Source organism: Chenopodium quinoa, unplaced genomic scaffold (genome assembly GCF_001683475.1).
Source record: "Chenopodium quinoa cultivar QQ74 unplaced genomic scaffold, ASM168347v1, whole genome shotgun sequence".
NCBI lineage: Eukaryota > Viridiplantae > Streptophyta > Magnoliopsida > Caryophyllales > Amaranthaceae > Chenopodium > Chenopodium quinoa.
The window spans coordinates 1,433,799-1,448,549 of record NW_018745569.1 but is presented as its reverse complement, the minus strand read 5'-3'; the positions used below and the strand labels follow the sequence as shown (position 1 = coordinate 1,448,549).

The 14,751-nt window shown below is 36.1% G+C and overlaps 1 long non-coding RNA gene and 1 pseudogene across 3 annotated transcripts; both read left to right on the top strand.

Moving 5' to 3' along the window:
* Nucleotides 1–2,057: 2,057 nt before the first annotated feature.
* LOC110716370 lies at nucleotides 2,058–5,827 on the top strand (annotated as a pseudogene).
* A 917-nt stretch (nucleotides 5,828–6,744) lies between these two features.
* On the top strand, nucleotides 6,745–14,609 carry LOC110716393. Of its 3 annotated transcripts, none has more exons than XR_002510483.1 (6): nucleotides 6,745–9,317; nucleotides 9,985–10,146; nucleotides 12,019–12,107; nucleotides 12,237–12,323; nucleotides 13,026–13,084; nucleotides 14,304–14,609. It is a non-coding gene; the product is annotated as an uncharacterized LOC110716393 (long non-coding RNA). The 3 variants fall into 3 exon arrangements; XR_002510484.1 differs by having other exon boundaries at nucleotides 9,393–10,146; XR_002510482.1 differs by having other exon boundaries at nucleotides 6,745–10,146.
* Nucleotides 14,610–14,751: the final 142 nt, after the last annotated feature.

Genomic DNA, 14,751 nt, shown 5'->3' with positions numbered 1-14,751 from the left:
CTATTTGTAATCAATAATTTGAACTTATGTACTGAATATTCATATAATTTCTATTGATTTAGGTTATGGGGAAAAAGAAGAGGCATAACAAAGGCAACAAAAGCCAAGGAGAAAGTTCGGAGTCACCCATCCAACAGCCGCAACCTCCACCACAGCCACAAGCTGCACCACAGCCGCAAGCTCCTTTTGATTTACTTCAATTCATGCCAAGACCAGAGGGTCCTACTCCTGACCTTTCGAACTTAACTTTAGAAAGTATATTAATTGCTGGTTTCAATGAATTGGTGGATAAGATTTGGGATGCTGAAGGACAAGAAAGTAAGGATACCCAGTCTGAGGGTAAGCTTGTCAGTGGTGCTAAGAAAAAAACCAAGGGTAAAAAAGTTGGATGTGAAACTACTGGGTCTGGGACTTCTTCACAGGTTACTTTGGCTTCTCCAGATGCTTCCACTGCTACTGAACCTGAATCTGAACCTGCTCTTGCTCCTGCACTTGCCACTGCTTCTGCACCTGCCCTAGGGGCTACTGATACTATGGAGATTCCTGTTGAGACTTCTAACCAGGCAGCCATGCTCTTACGGTCTAGGGATTTACATTCAGAGTCAATTTTTCCGGTTTATGAGAGGTTGCACGGTTTGTACGATCAACACATATTGACGTACCAATCCAATGATTTTGTCGTTGACGGGTTTGATACCTCCCAGAAAACAATCCTAATGTGTAAAGCATATGACTTTACCTTAGTCGATTGGTTGAAAACAAAAAAAAATCATTCACATTGGGATAATCGTCACAATGTTTGGAACTCAGCTGAAATCAGAAAATCGAACCAAGTTGATGATATCATTGGTTGGGATTGTAGGAGACTTTCTGAGGATACAAGGCTTGTGGTAGAAAGTATGCTAAAGGCTGTGATGAGACTTCATGAGAAGGGAGAATACCATGGTTTCTTACACCATGTAGAGAACTTCCTCTTTAAGAAAGAGATTGATCAAAGAGGTGGTATCCGGACGGCTATTTGGAGTGTATTTTGGTTTACCAAAATACTAGTGGAGGTGATAAGGAGGATGGAAAATCGATAGAGAGAGATTTGATGCGCTTGAGTGGGGTGATATTCAATATGATTCTTGAGGGTGAAGAGTTGACACGTGAGTTGAAACATCTTCAAATGTTGATGGGAGATTTTCGAAACCTAAAAGCCAATCGTCAACTAATTGCCGATCATCCTAGTCTTTGGTTTTGGGAGCGACGGTTTTTTTTCTATGAGTGGGTATGGATGAAAATTCATCATCGAGAAGGACAATGTATTGAGGATGTGAGTAATGTTTTTACCTTGTTTGAAATGAGTGAAAATCCAAAATTTGATGATGTGACTGAGTGCCAGCAAACTGTTGGTTCATCCATAATCGCGATGCTTAAATCATTAGGTGATGTGAAAGATTGGCATGCAAATTTGTCGGAAGGAACTTTGTTGAATCGTATCCAAAAGGGTCGATTTTTGAGGGAGGATAGCTATACTATTTTAGGCTTTTTGCGAGTGACTCACTTCCATTACATAGATAAACGTCTAACAGAAGATAAGACAGCTCCAGAAGAATATTACTTGTTGGAGTCGGACGGCGATGATTATCGTGACGACCAGTTTATTGAGGTACTCACTTCTGAGACTTTTCCCATGTTTCTTGTGCGGCTGTATGCTGGACTTTGTGGTATAGGCGTCTTTATGTAGTGGCAACGTGTCTCAAGCAAGCACACGCCAAGAGCAAGTGGTAGCTGGTAATTAATCAGAAGGAGACAAAAACACCAACTGACAAGGAGGCCGCCAAATCAATTAACTTAGGAATGATGTTTATCTAGGTTAGATCTTGTATATATAAGATGGTGGAAACAAGGGAAAGGGTAGGAAGTAATTATTTGTGCATTCATTGGAGAGTTAAATCACTGTTTTTGGAGAGTAAAGCTACCAAGCTTTGTAAGAAACGTTAATTTAATCACAGCTTCACCTTTCTCTTGCATTGTTTTTTTTTTTTTTTTTTTTTTTTTTTTTTTTTTTTTTTTTTTTTTTTTTTTTTTTTTTGCTCTGTTGTGTTCTGTTTTTTTGCTATGTTGTGTGTTGTCAGGGGCGAGTCCATTGCAGTTTGAACCTATTATCAAATGGATAAAACAGGCACTATTTCACTAATTTCATTTTTTGTTCCTTTCTTTAAATTGCTTCTGTGTTAAACTATTAATTGTTATAATTGCATACATAATTGCATTTATATGTATGTATATAATTAATCATGACTATATACCAATGTGCTTATGATTGGCTGTATGAAGGATCTAATTACTATCTTAATGCAGCTAACATGAAAATTGCTACTGTAGAATATGATGAGAAAACAGTTAGGTCAAGGGCTGTGTTGTTGACAGCCCTTGTGTTGCTATCTCTTTTCCGACTTATTTTTGGTTTTGAAGTACCATTTTCTGTTCTCAATTTCCTAAAGGCTATTCCTGGTCAAAGTATCTTGGATTCAAATTTCATTAGTTCAAATAGAAGCTTTTTGGCTTGCATTCAAAAAATCATAGAAGCTTTTTGGCTCCAAACACTGTCGATGGAAGGTTCTCTTTCACCTCGAGGGCATAAGCAAAGTCCTCAAAGCCATGGGCGCAAATCTGTTTTAGGAGGAACTCAGAAAGATATATGGCTTATTGTGAAGGAAGGCTGCTTAGCTGATGTCGAATCAGCTTTAACTCAACTGAAACAAAATGGTGGTAATATCAACTCGAGGAATGCATTTGGCCTTACTCCTCTTCACATTGCTACTTGGAGAAATCACATTCCTATTGTGAGGAGATTACGTGCAGCAGGTGCTGACCCTGACGCTAGGGTGAGTTATTCCTCTTTACTCTGTCTTTATAAGATTTACCTTCTATTCTAGTTAAGTTGGGAGTCGGGTATTAGTATATGCATTGTGAAACAAAATCTAACTTGAACCACTTTTCTAGTATCTGTCAATGTGTATTATGCATCATTTGGATTTGCATGTGCGGGTCAGTTGCTGATTTGCACTGATGTCAGGAAACATTTATTTTCTTTTTTGTCATCCTTTGTTCATGTCCTTTCTTAATAACACTATTCAAAGGAATTTGAATGCTTAATAGAATGGATGATCATTAGATTCCTTTCTGCTCTCTTGTTCTTCTTACTTAGGCGGCTTGTCTTTTAGGATGGAGTAGTCTCCATAGGGCTCTTTATTTTGGCCACTTTGCTGTGGCAGGTGTCCTTCTTCAGTCTGGTGCATCAATCTCTATAGAGGACTTCAAATCACGAACCCCTATCGATCTCCTTCTGGACCTTTGTCGCAGATTCTGGGCAATCAACATGCTTCAGGTTTGTGGCTTTGCCTCTTAGTGGTCGTTGTTAGGAATTATTGCATTGATATGATTGGATGACTCAATTGTACTTTTCTTTCTTGCACAGTTACTACTGAAGTCTTAAGTTGGGGAAGTGGTACTAATTACCAACTTGGAACTGGAAATGCTCACATACAAAAGTTACCTTGCAAATTGGACGCACTTCATGGTTCATTTATTTAGTTGATTTCTGCTTCAAAGTTTCCTAGTGTAGCAGTCACTGGCCGTGGGGAGCTTTATACTTGGGGGTTTGGAAGGCGTGGCTGCCTTGGACATCCCAAGTTTGACATTCATAGGTAAAGACTCTGATTCCCCCCCCCCCCCTCCTTCTCCCTCTCCTCTTCCATTTCTTCCTTTTAAGTAATCATCATGTAATTTGTAATTTTTACGTCTTGTTGAAGTATTTCCATTGGCTAATTTAGTCTTGTATGTTTATCAAGAATAATTTTTGATATTGCATGGTTATGATTTTATGATTCATGATAATTAAGGGCATATTACCTAGAGAAGTCCAATTCTTAGGTCTTTTGATTTTAAAATAATGAAAAATGGAAGAATTGATGGGCTGCAAAAGGGATTGTTTTGTGAGGGGGTTTTCGACAAGGACCAAGGGTTGGTTACTGGAGATGCTGATAAGAGGGCTCGAGTATAGGAAGAAAGCAAGTAAATTAGTGAGCCGATATATCTAAAATAATCAACGAAGATAAATAGTGGAAACATTTTGGACTTTGGTCAATTTTCATCTTGCCAGGTACTGTGTGGAATGATGAATGGTCATCCACCTTGCTCAGGAGTGTATCCATTGCAAATCACTTTTTTAAGTACTCGCACACCTTACTGTAGCCTGAAGCAGCAAATGGTGTGGTTGTTGGGACTGTTTCTACATGATGTGGCAAGGGAGATGAGGCTGTAGGGTTAATTTTGTTTCACCAGTAATGTTTGAATATTTGAACCTGTTTTTTGGAATCCCGAATTGCTCTAATAAGACCCCTCTGAATGTGATTATGCATTGTAAACACTAAACACTGTATCTGTTTACTTTTTACTGCTGATAGCTGTAGAATCTGTCCTTAGTGCATTGATTTTCCTGCCCTTTTATAGATGAATGCTTAATTGTTTGATGCTTAACATTGAAATGTTGAAAGTTGATGAGCTTGCAACCACAGTAATTGTATCATAACTACCTTTGCATCTTGTGTTGTGCTCTGGCTGCTGTGGGTCCCTAGTATAATGTTGAGATTCTGATATTGTTGTCTTCTTGTAGTGGACAAGCTGCAGTTATAACACCAAGGCAAGTGTTTTCAGGCCTTGGTTCTCGACGTGTCAAGGCAGTTGCAGGCTTGCAGCTGCTAAACACCACACAGTAATTGCTACTGAAAGTGGTGAAGTTTTTACTTGGGGATCCAATAGATGTGTAAAATTAGTGATTAGTGGGTGTAAATTGCTTTGCATTTACTCTCTGAGTTTGTTCATTTTATGTTTGTTTGCCTAAATTTGCATTATCATCAGAATCATGTTCTTACTTTTTTCTTGCCTCTGCTGTAACTATGTATGTCGTGCTTTGATTTTCTTGTGAACTATATATTCAGAGGGCCAACTTGGCTATGCTTCTGTGGACACCCAACCAACTCCTCGGAGGGGTTAGTTCTCTTAAGTCAAAAATAGTGGCTGTTGCTGCGGCAAATAAACAATCTTCTGCTGTTTCTGAGACTGGTGAAGTATTAACGTGGGGCTGCAGCAAGGAAGGGCAACTTGGTTATGGTACATCTAACTTAAGCTCCAATAATACTCCTAGGTTGGTTGAATATTTTAAAGGAAAGTTCTTTACGGCAGTATCTGCTGCAAAATATCATAGTCTAGGAGCAGTTGGAGAGGTATGCAAGTTTAACCAAGCTGGCATAGTTTTTGGATTCGTAAAATTTTCATCGTTTCTCTTGGCTGTAGGTGTTCACTTGGGGTCATCGACTTGTAACACCGAGACGTGTGATTATTGCTAGGAATTTGAAGAAAATGGGAATGCTTTAATGAAGTTTCACAGAATGGAGAGGCTTCACGTGGTTTCTATTGCCACAGGAATGGTGCATAGCATCGCTTTAACTGATGACGATGCACTTTTTTACTGGATTTCATCTGATCCTGACCTCAAATGCCAGCAGGTTGGTATTCCAAATACACTAGAGGTTTTTTATTTGACCACAATGTTATAGCAGAATGTTAGTTTATTAATACCTCTTTATCCGTTTGCCATCGTTTATGCATTCATGTTATCTTAATGGAAAAAAAAGTTGTCAGTATTTCTACTGGTAAGTATTGGCATGGCGCAGTTACATCGACGGGTGACATTTACATGTGGGATGGGAAGAAAGCTAAGGACAAGCCACCAGAAGTTACTAGGCTAATTTGGATCAACCTATTATCAAATGGATAAAACAGGTACTATTTCACTAATTTTATCCTTTTTTGCTCCTTTCTTTAAATTGCTTATGTGTTAAACTATTAATTGTTGTAATTGCATACATAATTGCATTTATATGTATGTATATAAATAATCATGACTAGAAACCAATGTGCTTATGATTGGCTGTATGAAGGATCTAATTAATATCTTAATGCAGCTAACATGAAAATTTCTACTTATTTAAATAACCTTAATTGATTTGACCAGCTCTGCTTAAGTAGTATCCTTATTCCATAGGTACTGAATCATCCGGTTAATTGTTGGGAAAATAGCCAATTCCACTCTATTCTCCTTTTGTGCCTTCTAGAGGCTATGAAGAAGAATGGCGTATATACCTCTCATCTTGAGGCGCTTGATGGTGGATTACTGTTTATCCATTAATTTCCACCCTTTGAAGTTTGAAAGTAGACTTGAATTGCATGATAACATTTTGGCACGGTTTCTATTTAATTTGATTAATTAAAATAAGATAGATGTGTGTGTAATGATCGTCACAAAAGGGGCCAGCTTAGGCTTAGCATTTTGACTAGATGAGCATAGCAATAATTAACAAAATTGGGCTTTTATTTCATCAACAAGCATAGCAATAATTAACGAAACTAGGCATTTTTTTTTATTTCATCTAAAGCTTTTAATCCTCATTACCTAACAATTTTTCTTAAGGGTCTTGATGTTATGTTCAAATGGAGTTGATTTCCAAGCTTAACAATCCATACATTGCTGAATATATATATTTTTGGGTGGACAAGGTAAATATAGACATTGCATATGAAGTACTACCTCCGTTTTTTTTTATGTGCAACTTTTGCCATTTTAGTCCGCTTATAATTATGTGCAACTTTCTATTTTCTTTCTATTTTTAGTAAACAAAGACCCTAAAAATTACAAATTTGCCCTTACTTAAAAATTCAAATTTTCTTAATATTACCCTTATTTTATTTTAAACACAATAACTTTTTTGTCTAATCTAAAATAATTAACCTAATTTTACCCACCCATTTACTCATCTCTCTACCCACCAGCCATCACCCATTCACCCTCTTCACCTTCACCCTCTTCATCTCTTTCACCCTCCTCCCTCAAGAGTCACGACCACCGCCCCTCCCACCACCATTCTCTCTCCTCCTTCACAACCACCTTCCATCCCACCCACCGGCTTTCTGGGTTTTTTTTTTCGATTTTCGGGTCCTCGTTCTTCTTCTTCATTCAGTAACTGGTAGATCTCACTCTTTCCCTCTCTTCTTTTTTTTTGTACGGTGTTTAATTTATCCGATCTTAATTTAGATCGGAATTTTTGTGTTCTGTTTTTCCAGAACTTGGTTTCTTCGATCGATTTTGAGGTTTGTTTTTGTTTTTGTTATTCAATTTTTTTTTTTTTGATTTTGTTTTCACTACGATCTGAAAACTTTGGATTAACATTCTGTTTCTTTCTTTGATTTTTGAAATTTTTAATTTTGTTTTTTTTTTTTGAATTCGAGTTATTATTTTGAGGTTAACTTTGGATTGAATTGAGTGTTGTTTTGATGGATCTGTGTGTATAGTTGAGAGTGTTTGGGTGGTCTGGGTTAGAGGTGAGTTTGGGTGGTGGGGTGGTCTGGGTTAGAGGTGGGTTTGAGGGGTGGGTGGTCTGGGTTGGAGGTGGTTAGGGGTGGTGGTGGAGGGGAATGATAGATTTCTGGGTTTTTTGGTTAGGGAGGGGGCTGCTGGAAAAAGGAGGGAAAGACGTGAGGGTGGTGGTGGTTTCGTGGGGTTGGTTGTGGTGGTTTCGTGGGGGTGGTAGTGGTGGTGGTGAAGCCGGCGGTGGTTTTGGTGAAGCCAGCGGTGGTGGTGGCTGGGCATGGTGGTGGCAGTGGGTGGTTTGATTAATTAACCAAACATTCTCTCTCCACCTTAATTACATACTCCTATAATATATTAATCACCATTATACTTTCTTAATCTTTGCCCTTCAATCTTTTGCCTCGTGAACCGCAACTTGTGCCAAAGTTGCACATAAAAAAAAACGGAGGTAGTATATATTTTATGTTGTGTATGTCATGTTGTATTGTTTGTTTGCAATGTGATTGATGAAGTGGATTATGATAACATGGAAGGTTGAGAAGTGAGAGATAATGTGTTGCACTATAGAGATAAGTAAGAATTCTTGGATGATTAGAAAATTGAGATTTGAGTTGTTTTGGGGCTAGAAATGGAGTGGTGATGGATAAGGCCAGTTCGCGGTTATGTAATTGCTGGTATTTATAGGTATTTTCTGTAGTTATACTGATCAATTTGAGTTATATGTGTAGGAAGGATTGTACTTTAAATGGATTTTAGCTTTTAATTTTTTACTTAGGTTATTTAGAATGCTAAAATTGATAAGTGGTAAGCATTATCTTTGGGTTGGATCAGATTTACAGTTTGAAGCTTAATTATACTCATACTGCAATTTTTTATTATTTTGATTTTAAGACATTAGTGCTCCTGGATTTCTGGACATGGAACGAGGTACTAAAGAATAGTGGGATATGGAACGAGGTACTAAAGAATAGTGGGATATGGAACGAGGTACTAAAGAATTGGACATCAGATTTTTTTACACTTTAACCTTTGCCTTTAAGAATGTTGGGGATGTTAGTGGAGATGAGACTTAAGATTGTGAAATGTGACTTTTCAAAGTTGTTGGATAAGAGCTCAATGACATATTATAATTGAAATTTTTGTCATATTTGTGAAGTTATGAGAGATTTAACAAGCTGATTTGTTGCTAAAATTTTCTATGTGCAATTAACGTTGATATTCTCAAGCAAGAAGAACTTCATATGAGTTAACAAGCGGATTTGTTGTTGAATCGAAGCTAGGAATTGAATTGAATAAGGTTTGATTTGTTTAGTTTTTGAATTTGAACATTGAAATTTGTTGTTTGTTTGGTTAAGCACTTAAGCTTGCATTGTTCTATGTAATTTGGGAAGGAATCTTGGGTTTTGCAGGAAATGGCTGTAAGATTCATGGATTACATTACAGAGGATAAACTTCATGCTAATAATGTCCATTTTTTGCCTTTAAACAAGTATTTGATTTCCTTTATCGGTTTTCATCGGTATTCTCTGTTTCAAAATTCAGGCTATTCTGTGTATTCTTTATATCACAAGGTGATTTTGGGCTATATTTCTCGTCTACCGAGCTCGGTTTCTATTCTTCTCAATAACATAAGCAGAACCTATCTGAAAAAAAAAAAAATGACTAGAGTCTATAGCATTGCACAAACTTTACTCTTGTAAAGAACCTGCTAGATGCCTAGATAGTACTCTCATTATACTGCTGAATCCTTGCTTTATTTATATGCAATGATAAGGTTGTTTCAGCCTTTCAGGTGCTCTTATTGGTGTCATTTTATCACTCTAATCTCTACTTCTTTGTTAATGATCCCAGGACATACTGACATGAGCTAAATGAGGTTGGGAGAAAACAAGCCGTCATAGTAAGTCAGTTATGCTATTCTGCTCTGGTCTAGGTTATCTTGTTGAGTCCTTGAATATAATCCTTTTTTTTTAAGGTTGCTGAGAGACTATCAAAGGAGTCTAATATATCCACTATATAGTCATCTGATTTGAATAGGACTCTCAAGACAGCAGAAACAATAGCATCTAGATATTGGCTTGAGGTTTGTTACTTATCAATGAAAATAATACAACTTTATCTCTCTTTGGGTATAACAAGGGGAGCTTATATTGGGGCTTGAATTTGATGAGATGAACTAGAATTTCAGTAGAGTATGTGGTAATATTTCGGATTCAAAAACCAAGAGTTACATTAAAAAAAAAAAAAAAAATAAATAAATAAAAAAAATTAACAAAAAATTAACAAAAAAAAGAAAAGAAAAATGTTGAAGTGACTTTCCTTAGTGGCAGGTATTAGCTATAGTGTAAACCTTTGATTACAGTTTAAATATGCATGTATTAGATTAATTTGTTATACCAGAAGTGTACTGATCTTATATGTTTACATGGTAATTAGCTGCTCATCAGTTTTATATGGGTTTCTGGCAAAACTTTTGCTTGCCAAACCTTGCATCTTGCTGTCTTTTCTCTTATTAATGAATGAACAAAACAACCTCAGGGCTATTAATGTGGTTTATTTTATTGCAGAGAGAGAAAATGGGGTAGATCAGATAGTTGCGTGGATTATTGATATAAATGGTTTCTTCTGACTCTGGCCGTTTATAGTTTATTCCCTTCCAAGCTTGAGCCCGCCACTGGTCATATGTAATCCATTGTCTACCAATAAGTTGGTCACCAAATCTCTATGAGGTATTCCTCATTTTCTCTCTAATTTGATGATGACTTTGTGTCGTTGGATATATATTGCTGAATTGTTTTTATGTATTTGTGATGTTGGCATAATTAATTGCATGTCAAATTTTGTTTGGGAATATGTTCGTAAGAAGTGTTTTGAATAACTGTTTCAATTAGTGTTGAAATGAGATATAAATTAATGTTATTATTGGGTAAAGTTCCCTCTTTGGATTATAGCTACAGTAACAATTCAGAGTTCTTTATATAGGGCTAATATGTTCATTGGATGGCCAATTCTGGGTTAAACGGTTGTTTTCCTGGGTTTTAGTACTTGAGTTTTCTTGTGGTAGTATGCAAAACCAGTTAAGATTGTATGAGCTAATTAGGCAGTCACGTTTATTCTACATAGATGGGGTGATATCTTTGGAGTTCTATTATTTCGAGTCCATCTAAGTTATTAGGCGAAAGTGTGCAAATGTGGTGGTAAATAAGTAGGTAATTTGACATCATGTAGTTTCATGTTCCATTTTTACTATCTGAACGACCCTTTTATCCTCTGAGATAGGGTGGCATTGCTAAAAAATGGAGCAATAATTTCTTTTCTATATATAAAATAAAAAAGGGTGCTTCTTAGGTCGAGTTTGAGTTTAGTTATCTGGACTGATCGTATTTGATTAAACTTATCTATACTTTTTGTAGATGTAAAGTGGACTTGGGTAGCCCTTTCAGACCATGACATTATTTATTGGCTCATATTTGAACTTATTTCCATGAATTAAGTGAAAATAAAGTGAGGAATATAGATTTTAAGGGCATGCCTAGATTCCATGAAGTAATTTACTGGGGTAATATTTAATGGGGCTAAATTTACTGGGGAATAATTAAGGGGATAATATTTCATTTTTCATAGTTTGGCAACGGTACTGCTGTAATAATTATGGAAGAAGAAATCAAGAATAAGCAACAACTAGAAGGAGAGGAGAGAGAAGAGAGTATAAGTAGCTATGAGCAAAAATGGAGTTGAAAAAGATGAATAGGAGAGAGGATAAGAGGAGGGAGATGGGAAGGAGGGCAGAGGAGGCACGTGAGAGTACTAAGCAGGGAAATATTTTAGGGAGGAAAAAGTTACGCTGAGGAAGGGGGTGGGGGGGGGGGGGGGGCGCTTGGTAATAGTTATCCCCATTTTGAGGGGAATTATTTACCCTCCCTAGTCCCTATATGTTTCCTAAATTCCAACCCATTTATATTTCAAGAATTCTTACTCTTGTTTTTTACCTCCCCTATACCCCTGACTTGTGGTGATATCATTTTCATTTATGCCTTTTGGAATCGAGGCTATCTAACTTTTGCAGCTATAGAGGTATGATAGTTTACAGTACATGTGAGCAGTAAGTATATCAGTATATGACGTTTTAAACTCTACCATAGCTTACAGTAATCAAGAGGCGCTGGCATGGCGGTGTTCATGATGTGTAGTTTGAGTTGTGGTTTCTGGTATGGATAAGATGTTGATTTTAGGCTTGTAATAGATCAACAGAAGCAGGATATGTGGTAGTTTGAGCTTGAGCTTGCAGCATGGCTACATGGAGAAATTTTAGTTTACTTGAAGGGAAAACTGGAAGAACTAGAGAATTACAGTGCTATATGAGCTTTGTTGTCTTCTCTGTACCAAACCCAGACGAAGAGCAGGTTATTTTTATCTAGTAATTCCTGTAACCTCAAAAAATTGCATGATCATACTCCAGTTCCAATGATCTATAATGTGTAATGTAAATAGACATGTTCTATGTGAAAAAATAACCTGAAGCATAGGATATGAAAGTGATTTAATTTTAAAGAATCTTGTTTATTTTTGCAATATTGATTCAAAGTTTGCTTCATATACAGTGATAAGAGGCTTCTACAACTGGAACCGCATCAAACTAAGATACTGCGATGGAGATTCCTTCGTTGGCAATTCGAAGTTTGACAATGGGGTAGATATATTTCACTATATGGCTTGGTCTGATCTGATTTTTATATCAGTCTTGTGTAGGTTTCAAAGTTACAGTATATTGTTATCTGTTCCATTTCTCTAATTGTTATGTTAACATTAAATTGGACAGACCTCAGTGCTTTGCTTTAGAGGATAAAAAAATTGGCAAGCAATGATTCTTGATCTTCTTCCAAAAGGGTTGGCACATGCAGAGAAGGTAGATTTCTATGATAAATCATGAAATCAAATGTAAAAAGCTTCTTAACGCCTCACAAAAAGCGTAGGCGTATGACAGAGGGGAAGATATTCTCCCATTTGCAATATTGCCCACGTGTGCCAATGCTCTGTAATGCAGTTATTTTTATAGAGTGTAATTGAGGAATAGATAGAGAGAATTTGTAAAAGATACTCTCTATTGTAAAATCAGAAAAAGACGAGTAGAGAAGTAGACAGAGGGGAAGGAGATCATCCTGGGAAACAGAGGAGTGAATGGAGGGGAGAGTCAAGTTATAATTTACTATATTAAATTTGCAGAACATAGGAGCAGCTCGTTTAAGAGATTTTACTAATCAAATTTCAGCTTTTTTTTTTCTTTGGTATGGTAAGCAGCATTTGATTCTTAACTAAGCATATTTCTCATGGGTATGTGGAATGCTTCAACTATAATTTTGCATGTTATATATAGTCTTGTGTATAAAATAAGTGTGCTTTTGTTGACTTGCATCTTGCATAATAAGTTTGATTTATTAAATATCCTTTGAAATATTAATTAGATTGCTTGATAATTCACATGCTTGTTCAGACAATTAAAAAGAACAGTATTTAGTTTCAAGATTGCATTTTTCTATTTTTTTACCCTTTTTTTTATTATTTTCCCTAATTTCTTTTTATTGCTTCCCTCCTGTTGATCTTTATTCAGGCAAAGATGAAAGTCACTCTGCTAGACATGGTAGATGGGCTAATTAGCTTGGTAGAAAGGTATGATAGTCCCCTCTATCTCAGCCATTGTTCGATGGTTTACAACTTCAATATACATATTTCTGCGTGTCAATTTGAGTTATTTTGTTGTCTAATTTGAGTTTTATTATGCCAATTTTCTGATCAGCAGCAATAGAAAATGAGCTTCACTCCACTACTATTAATTTTTAGCTTAGACTGACAATGTTTACCTTATTCATCATAACTTGAATCTAATTTACATATAATTGTAAGAAACTCTCTTAAAGAGAAAGCCCAGAGTGTGCTACTGTCTCCATTAATTCAGGGGTCAATATCATAGGAAATTCCCCCCACCCCCTTTCTCTCTCGTCTCTCCTACTTGGCTCAGCTTGATTTACGCTTAGTGCGATGAAATTAGGCTTAGATTTTGAATAATCAGAACTTGAATTGACTGTAATATGTAGTTATTGGGTCTAATTAATCTGTGATTTAGGGCTTCCTTCTATTTTTTATGCTAATTGAAATTAAATTTCGACTCTTTTACATAATACGAGTATGTTTTCAATTTTCTATAATTTTCGCTTTAATTAGAATTAGGTGAAATGTCCAATGGTTTTGATAGAGCTAAGGAACAAAACAACACACAAAAGATTGTATGTTAACCTATGGTTGTCTGCGTTTTCACTGGAGATGTACAAAGTTAATGAGACTCCACAGCCTCCTAAGGTAGGAAAGGTATAATTCGATCATTAATTAAATTATTTGATTCAATGTGAAAGATTGATTTTTCTTTGAATTTTGGTGATATAGCTGTTGTTGACGCTCATTTCATAATTGAATTCGGGTTTGAATCAAATAATTTTAGTGAAAGTTGGAAACTTTGAGACTCAAGCTACATTATAATCTACATTTGACAGTACGGTTTGCACCTCTTCCGGAGAGTTACCTTGAACTCACGGAATTGGATATTATTTAATGAATGAGCTGCCCGGTTTCCTTCAAAAAAAAAAAAAAAAGTAATCTACATTTGACAATGTAGTTCTTGACAAATGTGATTTTTCACCGTCTTGATTAATCTTTAAGCTACATTAATCTTGATTAATCTACATTATAATCTACATTAGGGTCTTGATTAATCTTTAAGCTACAAAATCTTGATTAATCTACATTATAATCTACATTAGGGTCAATGCTTGTAATATGTATTGATTTGATTGAATAGGATTGTAAAATTTGGTTATTTTGTTTGGCGTTGCAGTGAAAATGAGATAATTGACAGGTGGCATTGCGGAAGTTTTGAGGTTGCTGTCCATTGGCAGTGGTAGATTATGATAAAAGTAGATTAGTCCTACTATTGTATTGGATTGGAATTGTAGTGTAGAAGTGTTTGTGGATTATGGATTTCAGACAGGAAGTGTTGGTAATTTTGTTGTATAGTTGGCCAGTTGGGGAGTATAACTAGAGCTGATATGTTGGGTTCTTTTTCTTTGGAGACTTGTTATTGATCAATCAATGTAATTAATTTTTATTTTACATTTTGTGTCATTTGAGCTAATTCTTTCAAGTACTGCTGCTTGTGTTTTCCTGTGTTTGTATCCATTCTCGCGGTTATAAGATTCATACTTTGAATTGAAATTATAGCGCTAAGATTTAGGGGGGGGAGGGGTTGGCGGTATTCAACAGAGGAAATGATAATTAAAAAATCC